This window comes from Vespula pensylvanica, chromosome 14 (genome assembly GCF_014466175.1).
Source record: "Vespula pensylvanica isolate Volc-1 chromosome 14, ASM1446617v1, whole genome shotgun sequence".
Classification (NCBI taxonomy): domain Eukaryota; kingdom Metazoa; phylum Arthropoda; class Insecta; order Hymenoptera; family Vespidae; genus Vespula; species Vespula pensylvanica.
The window spans coordinates 2,518,796-2,531,295 of NC_057698.1; the positions used below are offsets into that span (position 1 = coordinate 2,518,796).

The window sequence follows — 12,500 nt, forward strand, 5'->3', positions numbered from 1 at the left end:
TTTTCGTAGAACGAGCTAGCGAAGTATTGCCCCTGTGTGCTTCATGGATCATTTAATTAATAAATTCAACTCGTTCCCTTTCGCGTTCTCTTAGATCGTATATAATGTAGAATATGGTACATGACATAGGTAGGCCTATACGTTTAATATCAATATGTTATTGACGTTATTTATTAATCAACACATTGGAACAATGAAAATAAATTATATCCATGTGTATATTAACATAACGAGATTGATAAAAAAAGAAAGAAAAAAAAAGAATGCAAAAAAAAAAGGAACGAAAGAATAACAATAATAACAATAATAATAATCGACTACGTGGATAATTTCACTCGATGACGAAGTCAGTGTTGAACTGGCGAGAGTCGATGAAGTCATAAATAAAAAAAAAAAAAAAAGAAAAAAAGAAATGCAAAGAAAAGAGTAGGGAAAAAAATATTAGAAAAGAAATAGACACGCAGGTTTTTATTCGTAAAAAAAAAAAAAAAATTAAGAAGAGAGAGGGGAAAGAAGGGAAACAAAACGAGAAAAAAAAATAGGAAAAATAACTAGACAACAACAACAAGAAAATCGTTCCAACGAACTTCGTACGTAAGTAAGTACTTCGTACCTTCGAAACCGGTACTTACTTCAGCGAATATTACACGACACAGACCGTACCGTTGCGTAACCGGCTTATGTTAGTCTCCGATATATACCGTGATTACTATTTATAAATATTCCGGATACTTATGCAACGTGTAAACTTCCAAACTGGTTTGTTTTTCCAATCGTTGTTAGCTCCAAAACGTGCGAACTGTCAGGACGATGTTCAGCTTACACAAACGTTACGTATTGCTAATAAAAATATTTCTTCTTTCTTTTTTGTTTTTCCATTTTTTGTTTTTTCTTTGTCTTTCTTTCTTCTTTTCTTTTTTTCTTTTTCTTCGTTTCTTTCTTCTTTCTTCATCTCTTCGAAGATACGTTGACTTCGATTACGTTTACGAAATATCGAACTCATATTTTTATTTTTTTTTTATCAGCTGATTAAATAAAGTCGTAAAGATGTGTCAGAGAAGCAAAAATCATACGACGAAAATTTTTGCTTGACCATAAGAAAGAAAGAAAGAGAGAGAAAGAGAAAGACAGAAAGACTCGCCAAGTCACCCACTCGTACTTGCTTTATATAATCGCTCGTAAATTTACCGGTGCATTGTTCAGTGAATCTTCCTTTGAAAGGATTAAAAGAGACAATAAAGAAAAGCAAAGAAAAGCAAAAAAAAAAAAGAAAAGGAAAAATGAAGAAGGAAGGAGAGATAGGAAAAATAATAATAAGAAGAAGAAGAAGAAGAAAGGAAGAAAAAAAAAGAAGAAAAGAAAGGAAGAAAAAAAGAAAGAAACAAACGAAGAAAAAGAAGAAAAATAAATATCTTTTTCCTTACGCTTGGATTCGCTTCGTGGATGATGATCGGGATGATCGATCGTTCGATCTTTAGATCCTTCCTTATATTTCCAACGATTCGTTGTAAATATTCTTTATCTTTATCTCTTTCTCTCTCTCTCTCTCTCTCTCTTTCTCTCTCTCTTTTTCTCTTTTCATCTCATTGCAAGTAACTCGCGTATATTTTCCTCGGACGACGTCTATCTATTCGCATTAAGTCGCAACTACAATTATGTTGCTTCGTAACGGTATATTCATTTTCTTGAATGTCTCTCTTTCTCTCTCTCTTTTTCATTCTTTCTTTCATTCTTTCTTTCATTCTCTAACACTCATCTCGATCTTACCTTACGTACATATGTACGTATCCTCCAACATAGTTGAAATTCCACGAGCAAGACGTACGGGCACTTAGTCGCAGGTGTTTATATAGTATAATTATAAAAGCTTAGGTAACAGCTAACTTTAATGTTTCTACCCTTATAAATTGAGATTAATAAATTGTCTATCGTCGACGAAGAATTACGTAGAATTACGAAGATATCTAGATAAAAATTAAATTTTTATGTATGCCTCGATTTTCGATAGACGGCTATCTCGTCAATTTCTTCATTCCGAGCGATTTCAATTGTCGGGAATAAGAGATTAAAAAAAAGAGAGAGAGAGAGAATAGAAAAAGAAAAGGAAAAAAAGAAAGAGAAAAGGCAAATAAAGAAATCAAAAGGAAATCGCCCAAGGCCGATATGCCCTGTGCGTGTATATAGCCGATTTATAAATATACATGTACCCGTGACACTTGTTCCGGCGATTTGCTTCGGCGATTTAGGAATTTGCATGATCAAACGGGTATATAACGTAAGAGTGTTACTCTATATATATATATATATATATATATATATTATATATTATATATATTCACATACAAACAGATATACGTAAATATGTGTTATATCTATATAAAAATATATATATATATATATAAAATACGAAGGAGTGCATGAGCTCGTACACACACAAACACATACATAAAGAGCGAGAGAGAAAGAGAGATAGAAAGAGAGAGAGAGAAGCGCGCACACACATAGAAAATATAGCACATATACGTGTAACTCGTTTACATCGAGAAGCGAGTCGAGCTAAGACCGAGACGGCCTTAATACGACTTTAATGCATGTCGGAGGCGTTCACCCCGAGATCTCCCCCCTCCCTATAGCCCCTACCCCTTAGGTCTCCATAGCCCCTGCCTCTCCTTCTACTCCTCCTCTTATTTCCTCTCCTTCTTCTATCCTTCTCCTTTGCTCTAATCTCTACATTCCCATCCCTCTCCATTTCGTCGTTTGAATTTAAATTATTGAATTTAAATATACATATACATATACATACATACATACATACATACATACATACATACATACATATATACGTACATACATATATACATATTTATATATATATATATATATATATATATATATATATATATATACGAATTTTCGTTTCTAAAATCATTTTATCTTTATTTTTCCTGTTCTATCTCTATTCTCTCCTTATATTTCTCTTTCTCTTTCTCTCATTTAACGGGCCGGCTCTCTTATGAAATCCATGGAACGCGGTAGACAGCCCCTACAAGTAAAACTGGAATCTTGTGGCGTGGTAACAGGTGTCGGCCGATCTAGAGCACCGGCCAGACAGTTACGGATCTATGCAACGAGAGTGACGAGAGCTTAGGCCAGCCACGGATTACACAGAGAAAGAGAGAGAAAAAGAGAGAAAGAAAGAGAGAGAAAGAGAGAGAGAGCGAAGAGATTAATAATGTATAATTCCAGTGGAACGATTCGGCCCGAAAGAGACGTACTAATTTGCATTAGATTTCTTAATTTCTTCACTTATCCTTCTCTCTCTCTCTCTCTCTCTGTTTTTTCTTCCTCTTCTTTCTCCTTTTTCTCATTTCTTTTCTTTCCTTTTCTTTTTTTTTCCTTTCTTTCCTCCTAATTTCTTCCTCGGTGAAATTGACTTGGTAATTAAGAACGTGCTTGGTAAATTGGATCGACGCGGTTATCGGGATGAATCTTACGTTTTTTTTTCTTTTTTTTTTCTAATTCTTTCCTTTCCCTCTTGTCTTTTTTCTTTCTTTCTTTTTTCTTTCTTTCTTTCTTTCTTTTTCAAGGTTTCTTTAATTTAAAGTAAAAAGTTTTATCATTTGAGAAAACGAAAGCGAGAATTTAAAGGAATTTGAATATATTTCGGTGCAGTGGTAAGAGACGTGGGAGAGGGAAGGGGAGGGACGCACCGAGGGGTAGAGTTTGGGGAAACGAGCTCCTCCTCGAAAGAGTAAAGAAAAAAAAGGAGAAAAAAAAGAAGGAAAAAGAAAAAAAAAGAAGGATAAAAAGAGAGAGAGAAAGAGTAAAAGAATGAAAGAAAGACAGAGAGAGAGATGAGAGGGAAAAAATGCGGAGGAGAAGGGTGAGAGACAATGCGTTCTTTCACGTATTCCAAGATGGACGATGTACGTTAAGTTAACCGAGCGAGCACCGTAGGATTTCGTATGCCGAAGAGGAGAGGACACGAATTCTTATACTCCCGCGGAGGAGACAGGGATCTGAAGAGACATACGGAGAGAAAGAGAGAAGGAGAGATAGATAGGAAGGTAGAGGACAAGAGAGAGAGAAAGAGAGAAAGAGAAGAACGGATGTTGAGACGACTTTAAATGCGTCCTGCGTACCGTCTTTACTCGCTTCTTCCTTTTTTCTCTCTTTCTGTCCAATGTATTCTCTCTCTCTCTCTCTCTCTCTCTCTCTCTCTCTCTTCTTCCTTGCTTTATTTTTTATTTTTATTCTTTTTTTACTTCTTTTTTTATTTTTGTAAAGAATTCAGAGATCTCTCCTTTCTGTTCTCAAAATGACGAAAGAAAAACTACCTACGTATCTACCTATCTAGCTAACTATACTTCGTAATAGTTAGTTATAAAATTTTTTCATTAGTATCCGTAATATCTTGTAATTACTATGTGGCAGGTTAATGTCTATCGATTCAATCGAAATAGATCAAAGCGTAGATCAAAGCGAAGATCAAAGCGTAGATCATGACAGAAGACAGAAGATTCCGACACGTAGGCGTGATTTTAGGGTGGGCTTGATGATATTGAGGTTGGCCGTAGCCATGTTACAGAGAGAGAGAGAGAGAGAGAGAGAGAGAGAGAGAGATAATGTGCCTTAGTGCCTGGTGGCTGGTCGCTAATTACTAATTAGCAATTAGGACTTTGTGCGAGCGAGACGGCCGACGTCGGATTGCAGTTTTCTAGGTCAGTCGAACGTTCAAATTTTGCGCGCGTTCCCGCCTAATCGTGGATGCGAGACGACAACGACGACGTCCTTTCTATTTTTGTGTATATATATATATATATATATATATATATATGTATGTATGTATGTATGTATGTATGTATGTATGTATGTATGTATGTATGTATGTATGTATGTATGTATGTATGTATGTATGTATGTATGTATGTATGTATGTTTTTTCTTATTTTCTTATCTTTTTTTTTTTTTTTTTAATAAATTATGGATAAATATAAAAATAGTTTTATATCATAAATATCATATACCGAGACGATGATGTTTCCTATAAAAAAAAAACAAATAATGAAGAATCATTTTGATACATTTCTTATTTGGTTTCGTCCTGTATAATTAATGGCAAAAGAAAAAAGAAAAAGAAAAAAATACACTTATATAATATTGGAATTTATAAGTTATTTTTTCAGTCGCTTCTCAAATTACGAAACATTTATTATTATGTTTTATAAAAAATATATAATCTTGGCATTGTAAATATATTATCTATTTATCAAAAGAAAAAATGAATAGAGTTTATATATATATATATATAAACTTTATTCATTGTAATAATCTATTCATATAAATATAAAATAAGAAAAGAAATGGAAAAAACGAAAGAAAAAGAATTCAAAGAATATGTATATATATATATATATATATATATATATATATATATATATATGTATGTATGTATATGTATATATTACAAATTTTTTTCTTTGGATTGACATAGATAATTAATTACAAAAAAAAAATATATATTCTCAAAAGAAATCGCGAGAATTGATTCTTTCGATTTTCGAAAAGTCCCCGAACAGGACATCTCACTTGTAGAATAGGCTTCCGTTCCGGTAAAGTTTGTGTAAAGTCCTGTTTCAATTGGTTTTCTCTTTTATATAATTAACCTCTCATTGCCCACGAATTTTATATCTTTTTTTCCCTAAATTTGCGTATTTATTACAATTACGTTTCTACCATCGCTATTATCACGACACTATCTGGATCAAAAGAAAGATCCAAGTAACTGAAGTTCCTCCGAAAGTCAGAGAAAGCGACGATCTCGTTGGTATTTCCAGGTAATATTTTCTTTATTAAACGTGATACGAAGAAAAGAAAAAAAAAGAAAACGGAAAAAAGAAAAAAAGAAAAGAAGAAGAAGAAGAAGAAAATAAAAAAGAACGAGGCAAGTAAAGTACTTAACTACTTACAACCCATCGAGATTAACATGGTTTCTCTGGTGGCGATAATGACTTTTAAACGGGCCACTTTGTAAGTACATTTTAATCAAATAACGATCTTTCCTACCCGAGTATTCATTCGGATATTCCACGACAACACCGTGACTTCGAATAAAATATATTCCTAAATTTTGTAAGAATCTCGTAAATTAATTATTAATCTATCAGCGAACGATGTACCAAACACGAAATAATTTATTATCGTTACCTACATTACTTTATACGTGGGATGTTTTTAAATACGTTTTACACATATATAACTCTCTCTCTCTCTCTCTCTTTCTCTTTATATATATATATATACATATATATATATATATATATATATATATATTAGATACACATAAATTAATTTTTAATATTAATTTAAATTATCTACGAACACGTATAAAATCTCTTCACATTTACATTACAATCGATCATCTTCATCTTCTCGAATTTATCGCACGAACTACGTACAGTAAACTAGCTAAAGTAGTTACCTATCGAAGTAACCACCTACGTTTTTTATATTTTAATGATATTCGAACAAAAAATATTCTTCATTGCCGTTACGACGATTTTTCAGAAATTAAAGGATTCGAAGATTTCTCGATCTCGATTTCGATATCGACTTTCTTCGATATAGAAAACAAAAAAGTGATTAGAAATATTAGAAAAAAAATCTGCCAGATAATACCTCTCGAAATAATAGATGAAAAACCGTAAGAAACTCCAATCGATTGAAATTACGATACCAAGATCTAATTAACATGATTAGAAATCTTCAAAATTACGTAATACCGTAACTATTAAGAATACTCGAGGATTTCTCGATTTGGATATCTATTTTGCATGCTCGTGTTATTTTCAGAAAAAAAAGAATTGATAATATCGAAATTTATCTAAACAGAACCAAAGCAAAAAACAAATAATTGCAAATATTCCAATTGAAAATAAACAATTAAGAAAAAAGATCATAAAATAATGTATAGAAAATCGTAAGAAAACTCTAATGGTTTCTGAAAGACTATCGATATAACAGTCTTTAAAAGACTATCGATACTAAGATCTAATTAACATGATTAGATATCTCCGAAATTATATAAGGTTTCTAGACATACTAAAAATATTCAAACCAACCGATACTATAAATAAATTATTGAGAAGGATTCTCGAGGATTTCTCGATCTCGATATCGATTTTGCATACTCGTGTTACTCTTAGGTACTCTCAAAGAAGCGATTCGCCTTTTATGCGTGCCATGGACACGTGCGAACACGGGATCGGTGCCACCTCGAATACATTTCATCCGGAACGCTGTTATCTCCATATTCGTATGGGAAACGGTCCGCAACCTGACCACCCGATGCTTTTTCATCTCTCTTTTTCTCCTTCTCTCTCTCTCTCTCTCTCTCTTTCTGTCCCTCTCGCTCTCTCTCTCTCTCTTTCTTTTTCTCTGTGTCTCTCTGTTCCTCTTCCTTTCTTTTCTCGCGTTTCGATTCGTGCTGCGCGTTCGTGCATCGATTCAACCGAGAAAAGGGCGCCGGCTCGCCTTGTTTCAAGAAAGTTTCACGAAAACGCTCTTTATCCACAAAGATCGTCGCGTAACGGGATCGAATGCTAAGTATCGTGTGCACCATCACTACCTCTTTCTCTTTCTCTTTCTTTCTCTCTTTCTCTCTATCTTTCTTTCTCTTATATATATATATATATATATATATATATATATATATATATATACAAACACTCGACAATCTCTTTTCTACAATATCGAATAACTTTCGATTTTTTCACCGACGATTACAAAGGTAACAGAAGGCGAAAGAAAATTCTACTTAACTTAACCGTAGGTATAATACGTTTTATGCCAACGCGATCGCGTACGATAACCATCCTAGATACTTTCAGGATAATAATAGAAATCGTTTGCTATGTTTTTAATGCGATTTCTGATCGTGAAATGGACCGGTCTCGCTCTTTCTATCCAATTCGTGTTCTCTTATTCGCACGAAATCAGCTTGGGTTAGTTAACGTTCATGCTGAGAGGAAAACGAGATTCTACATTTTGTATATATACATACGTACATATATGTATGTATGTATATATTTATGTATATTTGTATTCCATTGGAATTCGCAAAGGAGGGGACAAAAAACAGGCAAAGAAAAAGAAACGAGAGATGAACGTTATAAAATCTATAGTATTTTACAATCTATGATAATGTTCGTGATCGAAATGAATCGTATCTGATGAAAATACATAATAAAGTATTGTGGACAACTGTCTTGCCCCGTTTGCTATACGATTCGTTAAAAACGTTGAAGAAACTTCCTTAGAAGTCTGTTATCTTGTTCACCGAGCAGTAGTTCGTCACGCTCATGTATCCCGTATGGTTGGAATGTGTGACCAGATCCGCCATTTTGATTCTTTTTTTTTCTTTTTCTTTTTCTTTTTTTTCTTTTTTTTGTTCTTCTCTGAACTTTTTCTTTGAAACATCGAAACCAACCAACGATTGTTAACCGTTCACATTATTATAAAACTAATAATAATTCTAAATGTTTTTCATATATATGTATATATGATATTATTTTTTCATAAACGTATTTTGCGTATTTTATCATGATTTTGTATTATAACGTGTTTATTTCTGTTTTTTTTTTTTTTATTTTTATTTTTATACGTGTATTCGCTATACGAAAGAATTGGGCCGAGTATCCGTTTCCTTTGGATGAACTTTCGGATGGACATCGTTATATCGCGTCTTATCGCTTTTATTTCGACTCGACTGATATAGGAATAATTTGGTTAAAAACTTCGAAGAAAGAGAGAGAGAGAGAGAGAGAGAAGTGAAAGCTTCCGATCCGTTAAGTTATCCAAAAATCGACTGAACACTCTAACAGTTCCAGGTTCGTTTAAACGGCTCGTAAAATGATCGAGAGAACAGTTAAATTATTTCCTTATTCGTCCGCGTTTTAAAACGTTTCGCACGATCATCAGATTCGAGATTAATCGATAGAATTCGTGAACGCTTTTATCGATATCTTCTTTAGATATGGATCAATACTATTTCAAATTTTATTCGATACATTGTTATCCGAAAGAAAACAAGTATAAATTTGTCAAATAAATCCGAATCGTTCGCAAATGTTACAAAAAAAAGAAAAGTCGCCTCGATAACAAAACATTATCTCTAATAAACGGATTTAATCAAAAGTTATAATTAAGATTAAGATAAAACAAATGCGTTGATGATATCTATAAAATATAAGAACATCTTTTGAGACAAAGAGATTTTACGAACGTTTCGAACTATTCAACTATAATGAATCATCGTTCATTAAAAGAAAAAATGCGATAGCAATAATAATATTTCTAAAAAAAAAAAAAAAAAAAAAAAATAGGAAGAAAAAAAAGAAAGAAAAGAAAAGAAAAGAAAAAAGAAATGAAACATCTATTCTTCGTTTGAGTAGAACATACAACGTCGTAGACGCTTATGTCCCTTTCTCGACGGATTTTATACGTCGAGCGAAGACTTAACTACAATGATCGATGTCACTCGCGATGTACTTCGCTTTCGACGCGCGTATAAAAAGGGACTGCACGCTAGTATGCATATTTCATTTCGTCCGACGTACTTACAACTTCTCTCTACGTTCTTAGAATCTCCTTGGATCGTCGATCTTGCCAGTGGATGCTCCGTTTAGATCCGACTCATAACATTTTGTACTATGGCCGACGTTGGTTTTATAGTTGCTACGACGTTTCTTGAATGCGAACTTACCTATGTATATAATCTTTTTTATTTTATTTTTGCTTTTTTTCAAAGACTTTCTCTCTCTCTCTCTCTCTCTCTCTCTCTCTCTCTCTCTCTCTCTTCCTTAATTTCTTTCTTTCTTTCTCTTTCCGTCGCTCTTTCTCTCTTCAAAAAACTAACCAACGTTTTCATATATCATACATAGCGCCCGTTGTAAACACTTTCACAATAATTATTTCTCTCACTTGCAAAACTCAACATATTACATTTCTACCAGGATTAAAATTGTGTCTTTCTGCAATCAAATAATTGTTCAAAGTGAAAGAAGAAAGTTCTCTCTTTTTCTCTTTAGAATTATATATACATATATTGTCTTTTTTTTTTTTTTTTTTAATTTCTTTGTTTGGAGAAGAAAGAAAAAAATATTGGATAATGAGTTAATAGGTGAAGGGATCGATATTTTACCATGGTATACCACAGTGAATTTTATAAAAAAAAATATTCTCGTTTAAGATCTACCAGACTCTTGAGTCCACTCCACTTCAGTCGATCCATCCGTCTATCCGTCCATCCATCAGTCCGTCCATCCGTTCGTTCGTTCATCTAATTGTTAAGCGGCAAGTGGGTTAAGGGGTCTGCGACTTAATTGCGGTCAGTTTCATAATTTTTTAATTGAGACGACGGATCGCTCCTTTAATTACGCACGTGCACAGCGACAGAGAAAGCGTTGCCGGTCACCGTTGTCTTCCAGGTAAAAGAGACCAGGTAGTAGGATCTATTTATTCGTGACAAGCTTCTATATATATACACACACACAAACACATACATATGTATATATATATATATATATATATATATATATATATAATCTATCTCCAAACTACTTTCGTTGAGAAATCAAATATAAAAAAGAAAAGAAAAAGAAAAATAAAAAAGATAGCTCGCCGTTCTTTTTCCTTATATTTTTTATTTCTTCTTCTTTTCTTTTTCTTCTTCTTCTCCTTATTCTTTTTCTTTTTTGTTCTTTTCTTTCTTTTTTTTCTGTTTTTTTTTTTTCTAAATGAATCATATCACATTATTGTGTTTTTCTAATCTATTCTCTAATCACAAATGAATTAGCAATTCACCTAGGACATTGCGAAACAGCCCGATGAAAAATAAATCTAAAAATATCGAAATGCTTACGTAAACGTTGCAATGTTAGCACACGGAAGATATAAATTGCATCTATGTATCTAAACAACCGGAATAGAGAAGATGTAAGTACGTACGTATGTACGTACGTAAGTACATCGAAGAGATGAAAGATATTGATCTTTAGTATCTTTACAAGTCAAATTTGTCCTGCACATTCATACATACCTTAGCTTATACTCGAGAAGGAATTAACAAAAATCAGAAATCTTCTACGGTAAAGATCACCATATAACAATTTCCAATATTCGTTTGGATCTCTCTGATAGAACGGAGAGAAAGAAACAGAAAAAAAAATCAATGAAATTATTTCATCGAAGCTTGAGAGGGGACCATAGAAAAATAATATTGTATTAAGTAGCGCACGAAGTACATGGTGGAAGAAACAACAAAAAAGAAAAAAAAGAAAAAGAAAGAGAAAAAAATTAAATGAGAGAAAGAAAAGAAGAAAAAAAGAAAGAAAAATATCGATGCGTTTTAAAAATAGGAAGTAGAAATTCCTCGAACGATTATCAACAACAAACTCGCTTTTTGGCCGGTCCTTACGTAAGCCCATGAATTCGCGCGTTCGACATTGACACGCGTTGCGATTTCAAAGTCAGATCCGGCCGGGCCCCGCAACTCCTTTTTTTCCTTCTTTTTCTTTTTTATTTTTATTTAAAATTTTTTTTTTCTCTTCTCTTTTTTTTTCTTATACTATATATTTCTCTCCTTTTTCTCTCGTCTCTCTCTCTCTCTTTCTCCCTCTCTCTCTCTCTCTCTCTCTCTCTCTCTATCTTTCTCTCTCTCTTTCTCTCTTTCTCGGTTCGTGCACACCTTGAAAGTCTCGCAATAGGTGAGGCCAAATCGTGTGGCGACGATCCAAGGTTTTTAATCGACATCCGGACTATATCTACATGTGTGTATATATCCACGTGTGTATATGTACATATGTTATGTAATATAATATATGTACATATACATGTGTGTATGTATGTATATATGTATATCGTATGGATATCTCTGCATATCCATTTGGAGTCTGTAACGAAAGATATTGTATCGAGAATACGAAGAAGAAGATCGATTTTAAAGAAAAAAAAGAAAGGAATAAAAATAAAGAAAAAAGAGAGAAAGAAATAAGAAAACAGAATCTTTGAATATTTCAAACGGTAAAGAATCATTTGCTTGCCTGTTCGGAGACTTTAACGAGCGAGAAGACGAGACGAGACGAGACCAGATAAGACGAAACGTTTAGGTCAAACGGAAGGAAGGGTAGAAATAAAAGAAAAGAAAAAAAGAAAAAGAAGAAAAGAAAATGGAAAGATAGAGAGAGAGAGAGAGAGAGAGAGAGAGAGAGAGAGTGGAGAGTGAAGAAATGATACGTCGAGAAAAAGAGAGAAAGAGAGAAAGAGAAAGAAATGAAAATGTTCAGGCTTACCAACGTGACGTCTGAGAAGTGGAAAATTATATCGGCAAATGAAGCGATAAAATCCAACCACAGACGTGTTATTATGGCGTATAAAGACGATCGTAAAATTTGACCAATTCTTCCATGCCGGTTATAGGGCGTCGTCGATCGAGGGTAAAG

At 33.2% G+C, this 12,500-nt stretch overlaps 1 protein-coding gene across 2 annotated transcripts in view; it reads left to right on the forward strand.

Annotated features, from left to right (window-relative positions):
- LOC122634383 (uncharacterized protein DDB_G0283357) overlaps positions 1–12,500 on the forward strand; it is a 141,583-nt gene that overhangs the window by 117,490 nt on the left and 11,593 nt on the right. The window lies entirely within an intron of this gene.